This window comes from Myzus persicae, unplaced genomic scaffold (assembly GCF_001856785.1).
Source record: "Myzus persicae strain clone G006 unplaced genomic scaffold, MPER_G0061.0, whole genome shotgun sequence".
NCBI classification, from domain to species: domain Eukaryota; kingdom Metazoa; phylum Arthropoda; class Insecta; order Hemiptera; family Aphididae; genus Myzus; species Myzus persicae.
The window spans coordinates 986,374-1,004,958 of record NW_019102098.1 but is presented as its reverse complement, the minus strand read 5'-3'; the positions used below and the strand labels follow the sequence as shown (position 1 = coordinate 1,004,958).

The window sequence follows — 18,585 nt, the reverse complement described above, 5'->3', positions numbered from 1 at the left end:
ACTACGGTGTTAATTAGAACCATCGAAATTATATCATTAAGTATCTATATCTATATGTTGTCATACGTTTTTTTTATTAAAACCATTTAAATCATCAAAAATATAATTTATATTATTACAAATATTGAAAAATTGAATTGGGGAATCTATCCCCCTCAACTACAGCCCACCCGTTTGACCGACACTGGTTCAAATCTATAAAACGTTCTATGTTATCGACATCTACATTACACATACATTGTGAATTATGAACATGGGTATTTTTCGTCAAAATATATAACATGAACATTGTACATGCCTATTGTTCATGCCCTATTTTACAACAAACACCGTATTGTTGTTAATCGTTGTACATGACTACTCTCAACTGAGTAGAATATCCGTTAGAAATAAATTGATTTTTCACATCACATCATCCTTTGTGAAATCAATATTTATTTTTTAAGTAAGAAAATAGTAAATACTTAATACTTAAATCTAAATGTATTCTGTAAACTAATAATTTTACCTACAGTTTATTAATAAAGTAATCCAATATACGACGACAAAAAAAATGAGCAACCTTCAAATTATTTAAAATAATTCTATTAAAATTAAAATTAAATTAATCGATATTACATGCTTAAAAATAATTGTTCACGTTGTGAGTAGGTTACTGCAATAGGAAGGAGTGCAGTACACGACCGGGGACGGTAACTATACTAAAAACAAGGTGCAGAAAGTGGATATTTGGCTTTCATCTCATTTCGAAGAGCAGTCATCTTGGAGAAAGGTTTTAAATTCAATGATTAAAATATTAATAATTGACTAAAATATTTTTTATTTATCATTTTACTTCAACTATATGCGTTATTAGAGTTTACCTATTGAATAAAATATTTATATAGTTAGGTATAAACCTTTAAACACCTATACAAAATATACGAATTTACGTTTTTAACAATTTTCTTAGAACTCAATCAGCAATCTGATAAAACATTTGTATGAAGATTCTTTATTATTTTATTTAAATCTAAAAAAAAAAACATTAATTACTCAATTGACTCACGTATGCGTAACTATATAGTCTAATTGAACACCATCACTGACATTAAACCTTAGACTGTTTTTTTCTATACAGTTTTCTTTTTAAACTTAGACGCAGTTTAAAACAAATATATTTGTAACTAATAGAGCGACATAATAAATAGTATTTTTTACTACTATCTATAGCAACTCTCCTCAAATGCAACTCAATTTTCAATCAAAACTCAAGAATTTTAAAATATGGATATAAATATATATGAAAATATCCCAAAATCCATACCTACTTTACACTACCAATACCTTGATATTTTGCCAATAATATGTTTCCATGAAAAATATAAATAAAAATCACAAAAAACAAGGAAAGTTTAAATATAATTTTATCTCAAACGAATAAATAAATAATTATACGTAATAATATGTAGGTACACATATTTTTATTTAATGTTTTGAGTAATTGATGTAATTTCTAAGTAATTATTTCATATTCATACAAAACATAATTTTAACTTATGAAAGTATTAAAACAATAAGTAAGAGACAAGTTTTTTATAAATTAATATCTAAGCCAATACAAAACTGATACTTATAATTTAGAACACCTAGGTACGTTATTTTAACATAAATAAACGTAGTTATAAATAAAAAAGAAAACACGGGAAAATCGCTCTGCAGTGTAGGTCACTAAAATGGGCCAAGTCACTGAAATGGGTGTGTTAAATTTGAATTCAATGATAAATCATAAAATAGTAAATACGGTGAAAAACGATTCTGAACAAATATTTTTAAGAATATTTTATGATATATTTATACTGCCTAATCTATTTTGCTATTAGTTATACAGTATGTTGAACTAAATTTTTCCAAAAATGAATCTCTAACTGTTATTAATGTAAGTCAATACCAAAATACCATAGTACGGTGTGAAAACTGAATAGATTTATGGTATAAGGTGGAAAATATAAATAGCTCTAAATATTTTGAAAAGTTCATTATTTATATTATAATCATAAAATAACCTAAAAACGCAAGGTTACAAGTCCTCCCGAATAATATTTATGAATTACAACAAAATAACAAAAGCCGTTCGTATTATTTTACATGTGAATATCCAACTGCAATATAATTCCAACGTCAAACACTTTAAAGAAATAAATTTAATTATTTATTAATAAATTCTAGTCGTTATAAGTTATTTAAATTTCAAGCTTTTTATTTAAAAAAATGTTGTCAACAAAAGTATTGCAAAAAAACTAGGTAAATTTTAAAATTTTAAATGTCTATAAAAGGTCAAATTTATTTTGAAAATCATACTATGGTTAGAGAACGCTAATATAAGTACTCAGTAAAAATGTCAAGTATCTACGGTTTTTGATTTTTAACTTACAACAAAATAAAAAACGTTGTTAAAAATTAATGTTGCAAAAATATTAGTTATAATATTTTTTTTTTCTTCGATTATTTTGTAAATCACTTCAATTTTTTTAAATTTTTATCTTCAAACTAACAACTAGATCTAATTTTCTACCACATATCATCTTCAGCTCCAAATGGTGATGACTGATGACGCCGTGACGGACACCAAAATTAAATTTTAATACACAATATTTTATACACCAACTTTATTGATCCGATCAGGACTTAAAATTAACTGTCATTAATACGTTTTTTTTGTACATCCAACAAGTTACGTCTTACATGTACTTATTACACAAACTCAACAGTTATTTTTGGTAGAACTCCATGTGGATTTGGTACATTATGACCTAATGAGAATCTAAACAATATAATTGGTGAATCCTCGTTGAATTCTTACGATATTATAATTTTAATTTCACAAAAACTAGGGTCAATTATGAACGCAAATAAGTTTAAAATTTTGAGTCACTTATTTCCTCACTTATCATGAATCAAGCTGTTTATTTGTCCGAAACATGTCTAAATTGAACTTATAAATACATGTACCTATTTAACTTTTAAAATAGTAAAAATACAATAAAAATAGTTGAATGCATAAGAAAAACATTACATACAAAACAAAAACCTAATAATAACTACCAGTCTTCGATAAAAATTGCATATTGTATTTTTGACAAAAAAAAAATTTGATATTAATAATTTATTGGCCTAAAAAACAATCAGCTGTCCATGTACTTACTAATAAGCCACCGGCTATAAAACAATTGCATACAACGTTAACCTGCATGTTTCCACTCAAATTTAAACTTTACTCTTATATCATGCATTCGGGTATTCCACACGGGTATCACCGTATTCGCCCAAAATGTACCCTCCCTTTTTCGGCCAGAACCTATATTGTATCAAAAACTTTGATTTTTTAAATGATTAAATTTTTATAATTGATAAACATATTATTAACTTCCTAGAATAAATTAACAATTAATTTATGTTAGAAAAATGTTACTATTTTTATAGCCTTTACTTTTCAATGTAAGTTTAATTTTGTTCATAGTTGGTTTTTTGGAACTAAAGATAAACCAGTATTATCCCTTATTAGTTGTTTGATATAATTTAATGTGAAACGCGGCCAATCAGTTATAATGATGTGTCCTGTAGACTGTATAGGCAATAGAGTATAGTATGGTAATATAGAGAGTAATGCCAATATGTTATACCTTATAGTTTCCATCTTATCTTATAATAATATATTATATTAAAGACATTATGGAAAATCAATTAAGTATATGTTATCGTGGTTATTAATTTAACACGACACACACACATACATTATTTGAAACACTCAATAAACACTCTGTATGAAATATATATATATGTATTATAATACTTAATTCATTTGTAATATGTCTTAATAGTTTATAGCCAATTGTTTTATTTTATTATTTTTTTACACAGTTGAAGGTAATAATGTAAATAAAAAAACTACTGGCCGAAAAGGGGGCCGGCCTTTCCACTACATGGAAAAAAACGAACCCATAGCCTGTACTCGGCAGGGATGTATTATAATAATGAGATAGGTACACACAACTCACAAGATTCACTGTACACACAAGAAGGCGATTCATCAATAATCAATAATATAGACATAACACGGTGCAACTATAACAGTTATTATTTTGTACAAACAACGTCCATGGTTTCTATTTGTGTGGAAAGATAATGAACTAGAGAAAATAAAACATTGACACACACGATGCAGTGGTTAAGGATTTGCGTAAAACTCGCCGCTGTCACATGGTCGTAGAATTTTGGGTAGGTTGTGTAGGTACTGCAGAGGTGCATGTCAGGGTGGCGTTAATCGTTACAATATATACATACAGTCGGGCGCGCCCGTGATTTATTGCCGAACGCTATTTCCCGGACGTTTGTCGTCATTTCCATTCGACCGTATGTGTGCGTGAGTAATATATATATATATATATATATATAGAGTGAGAGAGAGAACATGTAACCCGGATGTACGGTGGTGTTTCCATTAGTCCCATTGTTTACGACGTGTTATTGGATCTTAATGGCACCTATATGTGTATAGTATGCAACGAACTTGCTTTCGAAGGGTTGGTTATATATAAAATGTATAAAAGGACTTTTCAATGTTTATAGCACATATATTGTTTATTTTATCCACCCATTATAACCAAAAAACAAAATAGATACATAAATATAAAGTATGAACTGATTTTAGATTTTAAAAGAAACATGGTATATATTAAGTGTTTTTCTATTTCAAAAAACAGGTAGGTACTCAGATATTGAGATTTGATCGTAAAAATAATCCTAAAATTGTAATTGATTTAAAATAATTGCTAAGTTATGGCAAAGTTAATAATAGCATCCACTATAAAGGTACATTTTTAAATAAATTATTTCATTGCAATTAATTTGAAGAAAACGCAAATAAAGTCTTGTACGTGGATTTAAAATATTACTTTTTATAGGCATCTATATTATTATAACATACAGTACAAGGTGCAGGGCCCCAGTGCTTTCCCATTTACTTTTAAAACCGAATGGCTGCAACACAGGAAAGCCAAAAACGGTGCTCGGTAAAATGTATAATGTATATTATTTGTTAGGTTAGAACAAATTATGTGTTATATAGATAATTATTTTGTATTTAATATAAATGTAATATTACTATAACAATAATGTTAAGTGTCTACGGCTTATTTAAAACTCACGTATATACTTCAAACCACTTAAAAATTAAATAGATTAATATTTTTCAACAAGCTTAACTTTTTTATTTTATTTGTATGACAACTTAGACTTAGATAGGCATATGATATATATAAATATATAACCTGCAACAACCAAAAGACGTTATATCTCTGTAAGCAGTCGCACTAGGACTCGTATAGCTTCTACGATAGAAAAAAATGTTCTATCCTCTCAATTATCATTTGAATTACTGTATACCTGTATTCTGTATATACCAATGATACAACATTTATTTAAATGTATTTGTTTTTTAATTCAAATACTACGAACAATTAATTTAATAAAAGCTGAGTACAAATTAAAATAATTCAATAATACTCAATTTTAGGTTTAAATTGACACTAAAAATTTATAATTTTATTTTTTTTGTAAATTGTTAATTTACAATTACTACCTAAACATCTAGTATACATCAAATGAAATCACAATGGTTTTAAATTGTAATCAGTACCCATTCGGGCCATTCAATAATAATAAAGATTATATTATACTTATTCTGCCAGAAGTATTAACTTATAAATCACGAGAATATACTTTTATCTTAATTCAAAAATGCAAATGCATTTTAACAATTTATAGTATACGTTTTTTTTCTAAATTCTTTTCAAAATAATACATTATACCTGAGTAAATTCGATATAATAACCTAATAAAATTTTGGGTTTGGCTTAGTATTGTATAGTGCATCTATTGAATAATATACATTCGTTTTAAAACCTTTTATATTATATTATGTCGTGTTGGGTTTTTATACTCATATCCTTTTAAATCACTGAATTGCTACTATAAAAACAGAACCCAATTGCATGTTATGTACGGGCAAACAGCCTAACATTGTCAGTCTGTCCATGTACAATCATGAAATTCACTTAGGAATTCTAAGCCCCTTGTATTAACTAAAACAAATTTTTAAAAAAACCGTTATAATTTACCGACAAATGCTCTTCGTAAAATAGATTGGTCACAGTAAACAGTTGACAGTTGTTTATAAATATTAAGTCATATAAATTCTTCCATTGATATTAATCAATTATTTTAAAATATAGCCAAATTTTTGATAATTTGAACCATGTATAATGCAGCCTTTTCATTTTGTTACACTATTTAATTAATTGGTATAGTATGGGTGATAGGTCTCCCAAATGTAAGACTTCATTCACAAATTAATAGGTATTTAAAATAATCAACTTGGTGAAGTACTTAACATAATTGAGTATACCTAATATCTTAAATAATATTTAAGCAATATTAAATAAGACCAGAATATAAGAAATTTACAGCATTCGAACTAAAGAATCTATAGTAATTAGAAATATTTATTGATAATTGTGAGGTATAAAAATTATCTACTGAAACAGCTTTCATTAAAAAAGTAACATTCATGAAGTTCAAAAATCATTAAAAAATATGATATGAAACAAACCCAGAACAACGAGATCTACCTACCCATAGGCAATAATACGTACTCTATTATCCTAGTCGTGGATACTAAGGTAAAATCTACAACAATAATAATTGATATTCAGTAATCTACGACAAAAGACCACGCGGACTAAGAATCGGTCTATTGGCCGACCGGTACCAAAGCTGTGCAGACAATACGACTGCCAATGGATTGCGCGCCAAGGTCGACCAGTCGAGAATGTCAATTCCACGCAGGCGAGCGGCGGTGAAGGTGACTTCTCTCTATACCGCCGTCGAGTACGATTAAAAATTCACATCAAACCCCTCTTCTACGGCTTTACTTCTTAGCCCATCAACAACGAAAAAGTACACACACACGCATAACATGCTATATATAATACCTATGTATAGTTTGGCCTCCGGGTAGACTCAAACAAACACGCGACCATCTATCTCGAATATATTGGTGCCATTTGCCCCGTTCGTTATAATGTATATATGCTCATTTTTTTTTTTGCGAGATTCATTGTGATCGTACTTGATGTGACACAATTATTTTGTAATTTGTTTTTTTTTTACCGCAAAGAAACCCGACACTGACACAAGTCGACCCCACTCATATTATTTGCTGTTTAAACCAACCACCTACGCTCAAATGCACTATATAATATACCTATCTAGTATTCATTAATCATTACAATCATAATAATATGTCAAAAACAGTTCAATACATGACATTTAATAAAAATAGATTCTTTTACTTTTATACTAATAAACAATAGTATTCTTGTAATTGTATTAACTGCAATAATTTTCAGTATAAAATTATATAATTGCCTTATGTATTAGAATATAATTTCATTCCATGTCCCATAAATTATTGAATAACAAATGAATTTAAATAATTTATTACAAATTATAGATTTAGCTGTCACTATCTAAGAAACCAGATAAACAAATGTACAATGAAGTTATTTAACTTCTGTGGGTGTGAAAAGTGAATGTATATTCAAGAATGGGGATTGACTGTTATCATGATTACAATACATATCCATATACGGGTAAGTAAAAACAATATTTACCATCTCACACATCTAATCTTTTATTCAACCTTGAGTACACTTCTCTCTGCTATCAAATTATTTTAATTAACATCAGTTCTAAGTATCAATCAACACAAGCTCCAGATATATACATACGCAAAAGGCGTATTTTTTCACAGACATTTTAAACAAACTGAAATTATTTGAAAACAATGAAATAAGAAATTTAACTTTAAATTAAAAATGTTCACCCAAAACAAAACTCTAAAACAGTGTATAGTACTATAGTACTATAGTACATATTACAGTATATACGTATAGTATATTTGTCTTTAACTGCATTATTCACATAAGCAAGTTGTATTCACCAACATTGTTCGTAAAGTTTAAAGCGTCTATTAAATAGATGACTATACTTATGAAGTTAACTACGAACATTTGCATAGAATTGCTTTCAAAAGCTGATTAGTTATTGAAACCTGAAACAATATTATACCATCTTCATTTTTCGATAAAGCCGGAAAACAATAATAAACGGTACATCCGAAATTGACAAAATACCTATAGCTTAACCAAGAGAAGTTCAAAATCTAATATTGATTTTTAAATATTTTGTTTTGATCCACGAGAACTTAGAAGTTGACGTTACCCAGAATTATGTCCGGAATTATACTTATAGTTATAGCCTATAGCATATAGGTATAAAATGGTTTTTATAATTCAATATTTTAAGTCACAACGTCTTCATAAAACCGGAAATTAAAATAAATTATAATATGGATATACAAAGTATATATATTACCTTAGTGATACAGAATTATATCAGTTACTACCGACCAATACCAATTTTAAAACGCTATTAAAGCTGAGGAAGTATTATCTTACCATAACAATACATATTATGATAATACATAATTAAACAATACATCTATCATACGTGGAAATCAAAATATTTTGTAGGCGTATACAATTATTAATTACCCAATTCTGAAGTAGAATTTTAATTTTACCTTTCTATAAAAGTACCTACTCGAAATTTCTCAAAACATAAATATCATAATAAGACTAAGCTATATTAAAACAGTAGACAAATCAATTCTTGAAAAACGTACATATCGTTCTGCTGCAGAGTAGGTTTGGTCGAGGAGCCTATAATGGGTGTGTTGGATTTGAATTCAATAATAATTCATTATATAGGTACAATAAAAAAGGATTCAAACCAGAGATCATCTGTCAGAATATATTACTAAGGATATTTATATATTATATATTTATACTACTATATAATTAATAGTTTAATTTTCTATACATGTTATACCTATGATGGTATATCATATATTTTTGTTATTACAATACTACAATACAGCAGAACGGTGTGAATAGAATCGTGGTATACATTTTAAATTGTGAATATAGAAATAAATAGTAAGTTCTGAATTAATAATTATTCGTACTTTCAAAAAGTTGTTGGTCGATACGATTAATATATTTTGAAATGCAACATAGTAAGTAATAAGAAAAAATTATTCATATAAAATTTCGTCGAAATTTGAATTTAAGTGTATACAAAAAATGAGCCTGTGTATTATCAATATTCTTGGAAATTTATTTAAGTACAACTTAGGAAGAACTTTGTATAAAATGTTCAAGCCAAGCTTAACAACAACATTTTTTGCATGTAAAAATATTGAGATGGTATGCACCTATTCAAGTATATACCTATTGAGTATTTATTTCTGCTATAGAAACAACTAACAAGGAACATTGTATTATTCATACTTTTAAGCTCCTTGATTTAGAAAAAATGTTTATCAAAATAAATCAATGGAAAAAACTAAAAAAAAAAAATGAAAACAATTTTAAATGTCTTTAATCAGCACAAAAATGTATTCTTATAAGTTATAATAAATATAATAATAATTATATGTATCGTGTCGTATCTAAAAAAACGTTAAATAAATAATTGGTAAACATTTCAAATAGATATCTATCGTTTTTGAATTTCAACAAAATCGATTTTTGTCGAAAGCTGCTATTGAGTTGATATTTAGTTTTACCCGATAATTTTGAAAATTACTGAAAACTTCATCTTTTAACTCTCCAATAATTAAAATACCAACTACAGATCAAATTTACTATCAGACAGCATCCTCAACATTGAAAGTTGGAACGTCTTTACAACTCCAAAACGTGATGCACACAATTTTTTTTAATACACACTCGCATTATTATAAAGACTAAGAATCTAATATCTAATCAAAACAACCTACACAATATTTGCTTATACATAGAAACACTACACGACTACACATTAGTGATTATTGGTCTACCTACTTTAACAAATGAGATTAGTTAAACTAACACGGCCAAAATTAACGGATAGATTGGTATACCAATTGCAATTATAGCAATACGAATTTATACTAGTATTAAATGATTACATAGGTATACCTCAAATATTTACGAATTTGCTGAGAAACTTTATTTATAGAATTAATTCGTAACACAACTTCATAATAACCAGTCTTTAATAAAAATATTTTTATGATTTTTAAAATTTGAATTGTCATCAATGGATACACTCGAATATTGTATTACTATATGGCATTTTTTTTTCTTCTCCAGTGAACACGCAGAGTTGAGAAAAGTACAACAGGTGTGTTGGCGTGTTGCTTGGGAAAAAAAATAAAATGAATAACATAAATCAGAATTAATTTTTCAAAACAAATTAACATAAATTCTCAGGGTCTAGAGACAGACATTTTGTTCGGTTATCCTTAGGGGTTGTTATGTATTAGAAAATATTCAACAACGTCAAGATTATGTAAATATAATTAAATAAGTCCATTTTATTTAGAAAAGGAAAATAGTTCCTAACAATAAGATTAAGTTAAACTACCTATATACGTAAATGAAATATTCTATACATTCTCTTTTGTACAGAAAATATGTTTCGTCCTGAAAAATGGATATCCTGGGGCATGTTCTTTATTATTTTAACTTTGCTTATCGAATATGATAAATACGACCATTGCATTATTAGTTTAAATTGTTCAAATGTAAATAGTATGAGATGTATCATCAGAAATATATTTAGAAATAATCAAACTGCCTATCATAATAAATACAATACTTATATTTTTCTAAATTATATTTTATTGCAAAAATAGCGTATATTATATTCACATACTTAATTCGCAGTGGAATATCTTTCACCCTTGTCAACAAATCCTTATTACCTACTTGTTTTAAAAAATCGATTTGTTGTGAAAAAAATATGTCACAAAACTACAAAAGTATTAATATAAACAGACTAAGACGTATAATTTAATTTATCGAGTTTACTATATAATTTTAGAGTATAATTTTATACAATGCCTCACTCAGCAATTCAGTAATAAATAATTGTACAATTATTATACAGTACGTACCTATATAAAATCTCGTTTTAAGTTTAATTTAACAAAGTGACTATTATTTTTTCATAAACGAAAATTCTAAGTTCTTAGGTACCTAAGTAATATTTTTGTTACTGAGAAATAATTAGCAAGAAATAAAAATTATAATTACATTTACAGATCTTTCTCTAATATAGTTAAACGTATACATTGGCAATAACAGTAATTATTACGTTTCCTGGACTTAATTGGATATTCGGATTGTTTTGTAAATCACGACCTCGCGTAACTATCCACGTAATATAAATTATTATATATGATTATTTTATAGTATACTATACATGTAACATGTAGCAGGTTTGAAAATGTTGGCAACCATTTACAACTTTCGATTAATGTTTTCAACCCCCATTATTAAAAATTGATTTTATCTTAATTTTTAAATACTGAAGTGTACTTAAAAACAACACCAAAAAGTATAGAGCATCCAGTGGCTCAACTAGGTTGGTTGTGACTTTCCACCTCAACGTTTTTATTCAATTCAAATTTCATTTTTTCCAAATTTAATGGTATAACCTCCCCCCCCCCCCCCGAAATAAGTCCTCGTTGAGTCACTGAGCGTATATATATGTATAGTACATTTAAGTCGGTTTAAGAATTTTGTACTTGCAATTTAAGGTTTGGTAGCCAATAGATAGGTATACTACGCAAGGAGACTTAAACAGTTAATAAAATGTCTGCCAAAACGCCTTAATAAGAACCTAACTACAAATTAACGCCCGTTCGTTATTTATTTTGCCTTGAAAAATGTATTAGATATCATCTAATTTTATCTCGATTGAAGCGATTTGAGAGTCATTATATTATAATGTTTATATTTAATATATTATTATTGTTGCAACGTCTTGAAACAACGTGATGTTGGCTAGGTTAAGTTTCCGAGAGAAAAAAAATATGTACACCTACTACCATTTAATATTTTAATATTCTTACACATAAACGTAAGTACCTATCCAGCTACCTACCTATATATTATCTTGGTATTTCACAGAAACATTCTATTTTTACAAGTCCTTATATTAAGAAGAGTCGGTATGAAATATCAGTAATCTCAAAGCTTGGGTACCTATATCCATAGAGCCGTATATTAAACAGCCTAAACAGGTATGCGATTCGTGCATTATAAGTGATAACAAAACGGGTGAAAATTAATAGATTGGTACTCGACTACTAACAAGAAAGTAGAAAACCAAGGTACAAAGCTGTTTAACATTATACTCAATAATATATGCATCTACAAACTACATAATAGATTAGGTGATAGAACCTACATATGAAATAGTCGACCAGGACCGTCCTCCACGTGATAGAGACATCGCAGCTGACTCCCGAGATGGGTTGGTTGTCGATAAGGCCTAACCACCCCGGTACCATTTTGCCAGTTCAGAAGAATGCAAACATAAAATTCGTATACACTGACCGTTTTGCAGACCGGTACACGCAGCGTAGAATGTCTCTCTCCGTAAAAAGGAGAAACTTCTTTGTTGACGCGCGATGTCCCACTTGTCGGTTATTGACACCAGCGCGGCGCGCGTGATACTTATTATTATTATTATTATTATTATTATTATTATTATTAATATTTAATGTGCTCGGATCACTCGGGCCGCCTGGCGTTCGATTGATAAACAAACGAAAAAATTTTAGTGATAAACAAATCAAACACTGAAAAAACCGAACAGTCGAAAATTTCACTGCACCGGAGTGCAAGCTCGCGGCCTGCCAAACGGTATAAAAAATATAAAACCGAAACCGAACGCGCGAGATTCTCGAAATCTCGAACGCGGCGACGGATAGAGGCACCAAAACGACGGGTATTTTTCAAAAATTTCGCACTGGCACGACGATACGGCGAACCTCGCACACACGCGTACAATAACAAAAAATATAATATATATATATATATCACATACACTCACGCAGGCGCGCACGATCGAGCATACACAAACACACGCGCACACGCACTCGCGAAAACAAAACCTGGCGGGGTAGGGGCGCGCACGACTTAATTTTTTCTCTTTTATTTTTCGATTTTTTTTTTTTTATTCCCTTCCTCCGTCGGACAGAATGATAAAATTATAAATAACGAGACGGACCGCACAGGTATACCTGTTCGGGGATGCCACGTTACCAAACTGAATTACTGAACTCGCGCGCGCGGCGGCTCCGAGGTTCGAACGGTGCGGTGCACGCACGCAAACGCACCGACACAGGTAGAACGGGGGTGAGAGGACGACAACGGAGAGCCGTACCTTATTTCGGTGGAAGGAGGACAAGACCTCCTCCTCCACCGACAGCATCGAGTCTCGCTCCCCCGCACACCCGTCCGGCCAAACGGTCTCGCCGGCGAACGCGTTCCGGTCAGAAACATCGCACGGCCCGGCAACGTCGCTCAACCGGTTCGGCCCGCGTTTTCTACATGACCGTACGCGCCAGCACCGCCCCCACCACGGTCCACGACTAGTTGCGCGGGCAGTGGCAATCTTCTCTCGGCGCGAGAAGCGCTCACGGATTGCGCACGCACCTCACTCGCCGTCACTCGTCGACTTATCTGTACCTATATTATTATTATACGCGTTTATCTATGCCGCCGCCGTTGTAGGTCACCTCGATCGTCTGCGCCAGCCGATAATACTATTTGACTACAATATTATGATTATTATTATTATTATTATTATTATACGTGTGGCGATAGCCGATAACAATATTTTAGTATTTTTAGTTTTCCTACCTACATATATATTATTTACAGAGGTGAAGTATTTACATAGAAGTGTATAGTCATTAGTCATAGTACCTCGTAGGGGTGATAATACCCGTTGCCTCTAGCAACAGTTTTTTGAAAATTCGTCGAGGTGCCCAATTTGTATATAAATTTACTACTACATTTTTTAAATATTCAGATGTCTGAAATGGTAAAGTTATCACTGACCAGTAATAATAATATAATATTGTAAATTGTATTGTATCAAGTATACGTCTGCATGTATTAATAATAACAAGTCTGGAGGCACCAACACATTATAGGAAATAACATGATTATAAGACAGAGTTGAGAGTTGACAAATTAAAATGTTGATTGTTGTGGTTATTCTTTTGTGAGAAGATCGGGCACAGGTAAAAATATTTTCGTTCCCCCATTTTTTAAATCTTGAATACACCACTGCCTTCTCTGTCAGTAGTGGTTATCCATATATACATATATGGCTATAAAACGTTATTATTGTACATATTATAACCTTTTGTTACGAATTTAGGATACAATACAACACTTGATTTAGCATTCAGTTGTTTTTTCGTTTTTATTTTCTATGGGGAGGCGATTTGATATTTTTTAGTGTCAGGGAAACCAGTACGCTGCGTGGCAGCCGCCATCGCCGAGGTCAAGATCAAATGGCGGTGGGCGGCGGCGTTTCCCTCCAAAACAATAATTATTAATTAAACGGTCGCGACCTTATAATATTTTAGTCGCTTGCGGCTCCACAAGTTGAAATGGACATTTGCATCATCGTTCTTACTAGGTTTTCTTTTATTAGATTAATTTGATACCTATATATAGTATTGCTTATAGATACTAATATGAGTATACATTTACAATTTTGGAGTTTTATACGAAACAGCTAAAGCCAAAATATCCAGCAATGGTTGAATTATTATTTGGTATAGCTTATATTAAAAGCAACAATTCGTGATTCCTTTTCTAAGGGAAAGCCGGCAATTTGTGTTTTGTAAGTAATAAGTATACTGCCATAACTTAATTATACACGAGAAATGTTCCAAAATTATATTATGTAAATATTGTTGATTGCGATTTTATTATATCGTTAATTGTTAAATACCTACCTATTTAATATTAACACTTAAAACAATTTAAATGCAATAGTATATAATATGAAATTGTTTTTGATTAGCTACTCAAATATAATATTATAGTATTACACTGTTTCGCATCAGATTATAGCGAGCTGCAGTGTTCACAGTATCGGAGAAAATAGTTATTTTATGAAGCGACTGCCTCATGTAAAAGTGGGAGCGAGTACTGGGTAGGTATCTTAATGATCCCAGACGGACAGACTCGCTTATAATTTACGATTAATTTATGTACTTATATGAACTGTGGTTATGGGGAGGATGTGGGGGCTAACCCTCCACTTATTAACACGTGAATAATTAGTGGGTGCTGGGTGGGTTATTATTTAAATAGTTGCTTCATAGAAAAAAATTCACACCACCACTGTGTTAGGGGTATATATAATGTGTATATATGTATACATATATATATATGATTAAATTAAAGTCATTGTTACTGCATATTATAAAAAAAAATGTGTAATACATAATGTTGATTATTCGGATTGTAAAAATAACAAAATATTATAGAGAACAAGTAACGGGTTCTACGTCGCGTCTGAAACCAGAATGGATATGAAACATATACAATTTAATAAGTATTTTTAAATTAATATAGATAATACATTTAATTATTTATATATCATTTATTTATTATCATTTAATCCTTAAAATAACTATAATACTGTAACTATTATCACTTTTTTATTTTTCTTCATAATTTATATTATATAAAATGTATTAACCCACTATTATTATTATTATTATTATTATTATTATTATTATTATATTAGTTATTTCTTATTACTATAATATGATAGAACATAAATTTTTATTTGAGACTCACGTAGTTGCGTTTATTAAAACAAGGAAACATAATTATTAATGATAGACGATATAGTTTAACTCGAAAATTTAATAATAACAATATTATGTAAATAATTTCAAAACTGCTCAATAAATGTTTATTATTAAGAGTATTTCAAACAAAAACTACCAATGAATTAATTTAAATAAATATTTGTTACACAACTTCAATATTTAAATACCAACACATATCTCGAAAATTATTCGATAATAAAAAGATATTGAATAGAATAGAAAATAATTATATATACATCAACCCATTGAAAAATAAATTAAATTAGCTAGTTCAGGGTGGTGTTTAAATTATTGTTATGCTGCATTTGAAAGTTGGTTAAATCGAATGTGTGAAATCGAATAAAATATTATTAATATATTATTTGCACTTTTTAGATTCTAAGCGGAGGTCTTAGTTGTAGGATTTTATTGGGTGTAATAACTAATTACATGCAAATATCTGGCACCACCTTTAGGTGTATTAAAAATACTTCAATCTTTGACTTTAAGAGAAGTATTTAGTAGTAAATTATATCTATTTGATACTTTGAAGAGTCATAATCACGCAGTAAAATAATTGGAAAAAATAAAAAAATATTACGAAAAACAAAAATATTTACACTAAATAAATTTTTGACGATATCGTTTTTTAATTTGTTGTTGTTGATCCCGTTTTTAAGGAGTTCAATATAGGCAATTTCCCATGTGTGTCCATGCGGGTTGTGTAAATAAATTAATAAATAAATGTGCATGTAGTTAGTGATCATTAGTGTGAGTGACTATATAAAATAAATAGCAGAGAGCCCCTCACGTGCATGTACATGTCATTAACGAATTACACAAATATTAATTATTTTGTTTTTACGTCAAAAGTATCAATTATTTGTCAATCATATTATAACTAACCAATTTATAGAATAACATATTTTCTGACAACATATATTAATATTTTAGAAATTTATTTGACAACAACTTTCTTGCATTTTTAAACTAGTTTTTCAACTTCAATATTACTAACATTTTAAAATTTGAACTTTTACGGCTTAATGAGTTCAATTTCAAAAAAGTAGCAAAGTTGTTTTGAAAAAAACTTCATCACGAATTCAAATATGTCTTCCGAAGTTTTATTCAATGTTTAGGAGAGTACAGTTGACATAAAATAGATACGTCTATTTCGATAGAAAACAAAGGTGGGACCGAATGTAGACATGACAATTTCTCCAAATATTTAAAAAGTATTTTCAAAACACGATGTAATTTTCAAAATTGTTTGACTCTTTCAGTGTTATTTAATGTGACATTTTAAATATTCTACTTCTTAGTTTTTTACGATATAATATACCTATAATATTTTTATTAGTAAATCAAAAAGTATGAAAAATTATTCTAATGTTCTTTTAAAGTTTTCTTATAGCAATTAAAAAAATTCAAAATACGTAGTTACAATTTTTTGTTAGAAGCATATGAAGTTATAATTTTGATCGATTACGTCAAATTCACAAAAATGTGCAAATTATTTTGTAGTAAAAATCATCGAATACTAATTGCAATAGCTAAGACTTGAAAATTAAATAGCGACAAAGTTGTTCATAATAATATGTATCATTCTTACCGCTGTTGAGCTGTCTAATAAATCGAAAACTGACATTCACTATGTTTTTTTTTTAGAGACATTTCAAGCAGTGCCGTATTGGGAGTTCAATCCCCCCCCCCCCTCAGGAAAATAAAAGTACGTATGTGTGGAATTATTATTATCTATTATATCTTCTAACGAAATCCCAATTAGGGATTTCTATAACCAATAACCACCCAGATTGAATAAAAGATTGAAACGTTTTCACTGCTACAAAATTTAATGACAGACAAAAATAACATTCATTGTAGTTAATAATTTCAATACATTCATATTTCATTTACCTACCGTCTAAATACAATTACACTGTTAATATGTAATTATAATATATTCATTTAACACGAAAATCAATTATTGATTTATATTTTGTTTTATGATAATTTCTTTAATATTATTAAATAAACGGAAAATCGGTACAATGATACCCGTGAAAAGGATTGTCATAAATATCACTATGTCACGAACGATTTAGACTGGGATGCTATAAAAAGCTGATAAGGGTGAGAAAGAAAAAAACCACGACAGGCTATATTTGGATGGGTAAAATTCTAGGAAAAACCTCGGGAAATATAATACTTCATTTAAACGGACCGTATATATTTTAGATGATAATGGCTCATAAATAACGTCCCAAGTGCTGCAGGTCAGTACAGCTTCCAACTATATCATTATCGCTTCAATCGGTTCGAGTACGACCACCGCGTGTAAAAAATAATATACAATTTAATTTGAATTTTATCCGAACGATAAATTATTATCTGGTGGGTAGCAGATGGGTTATAAATAATAATAATAACACTGTGTAGTTGTGAAGAAATTTCGTAGGTAGGTTAAGGACTTACCCCGCTATATTATATGCTGTGAAGTAAACACGCAGGTATATCGTATATGCATCACATCGGTATAGGAGGCTATCCAGTGTCCTATATATGCAATATGTAAGCTGTACAGTGTACATTATCTAATATAGGTGGTTACGTCCGTCTCCAATGCTGGGTAAGTTAATTTATTCGTTACTCAAATAAAATTTTAATGAAATCACTTAACTTTTTAATAAGAAAAGTAACTTCGTTACGTTCACTTAAAAAAAACATTGCAGAGGTCTGTGCAT

At 29.3% G+C, this 18,585-nt stretch overlaps 1 protein-coding gene across 2 annotated transcripts in view; it reads right to left on the bottom strand.

Moving 5' to 3' along the window:
• Window positions 1-13,295, bottom strand: part of LOC111031211 (apoptosis-stimulating of p53 protein 1-like) — a 106,900-nt gene extending 93,605 nt beyond the window's left edge. Inside the window, exon 1 of one of the 2 annotated variants that reach the window (XM_022311065.1) lies at window positions 12,403-13,295. The gene's annotated coding sequence lies outside the window, so the exon portion shown is untranslated. The remainder of the gene's footprint in view (window positions 1-12,402) is intronic. The other variant, XM_022311066.1, reaches the window with a different exon arrangement.
• Between the last annotated feature and the right edge of the window lie 5,290 nt (window positions 13,296-18,585).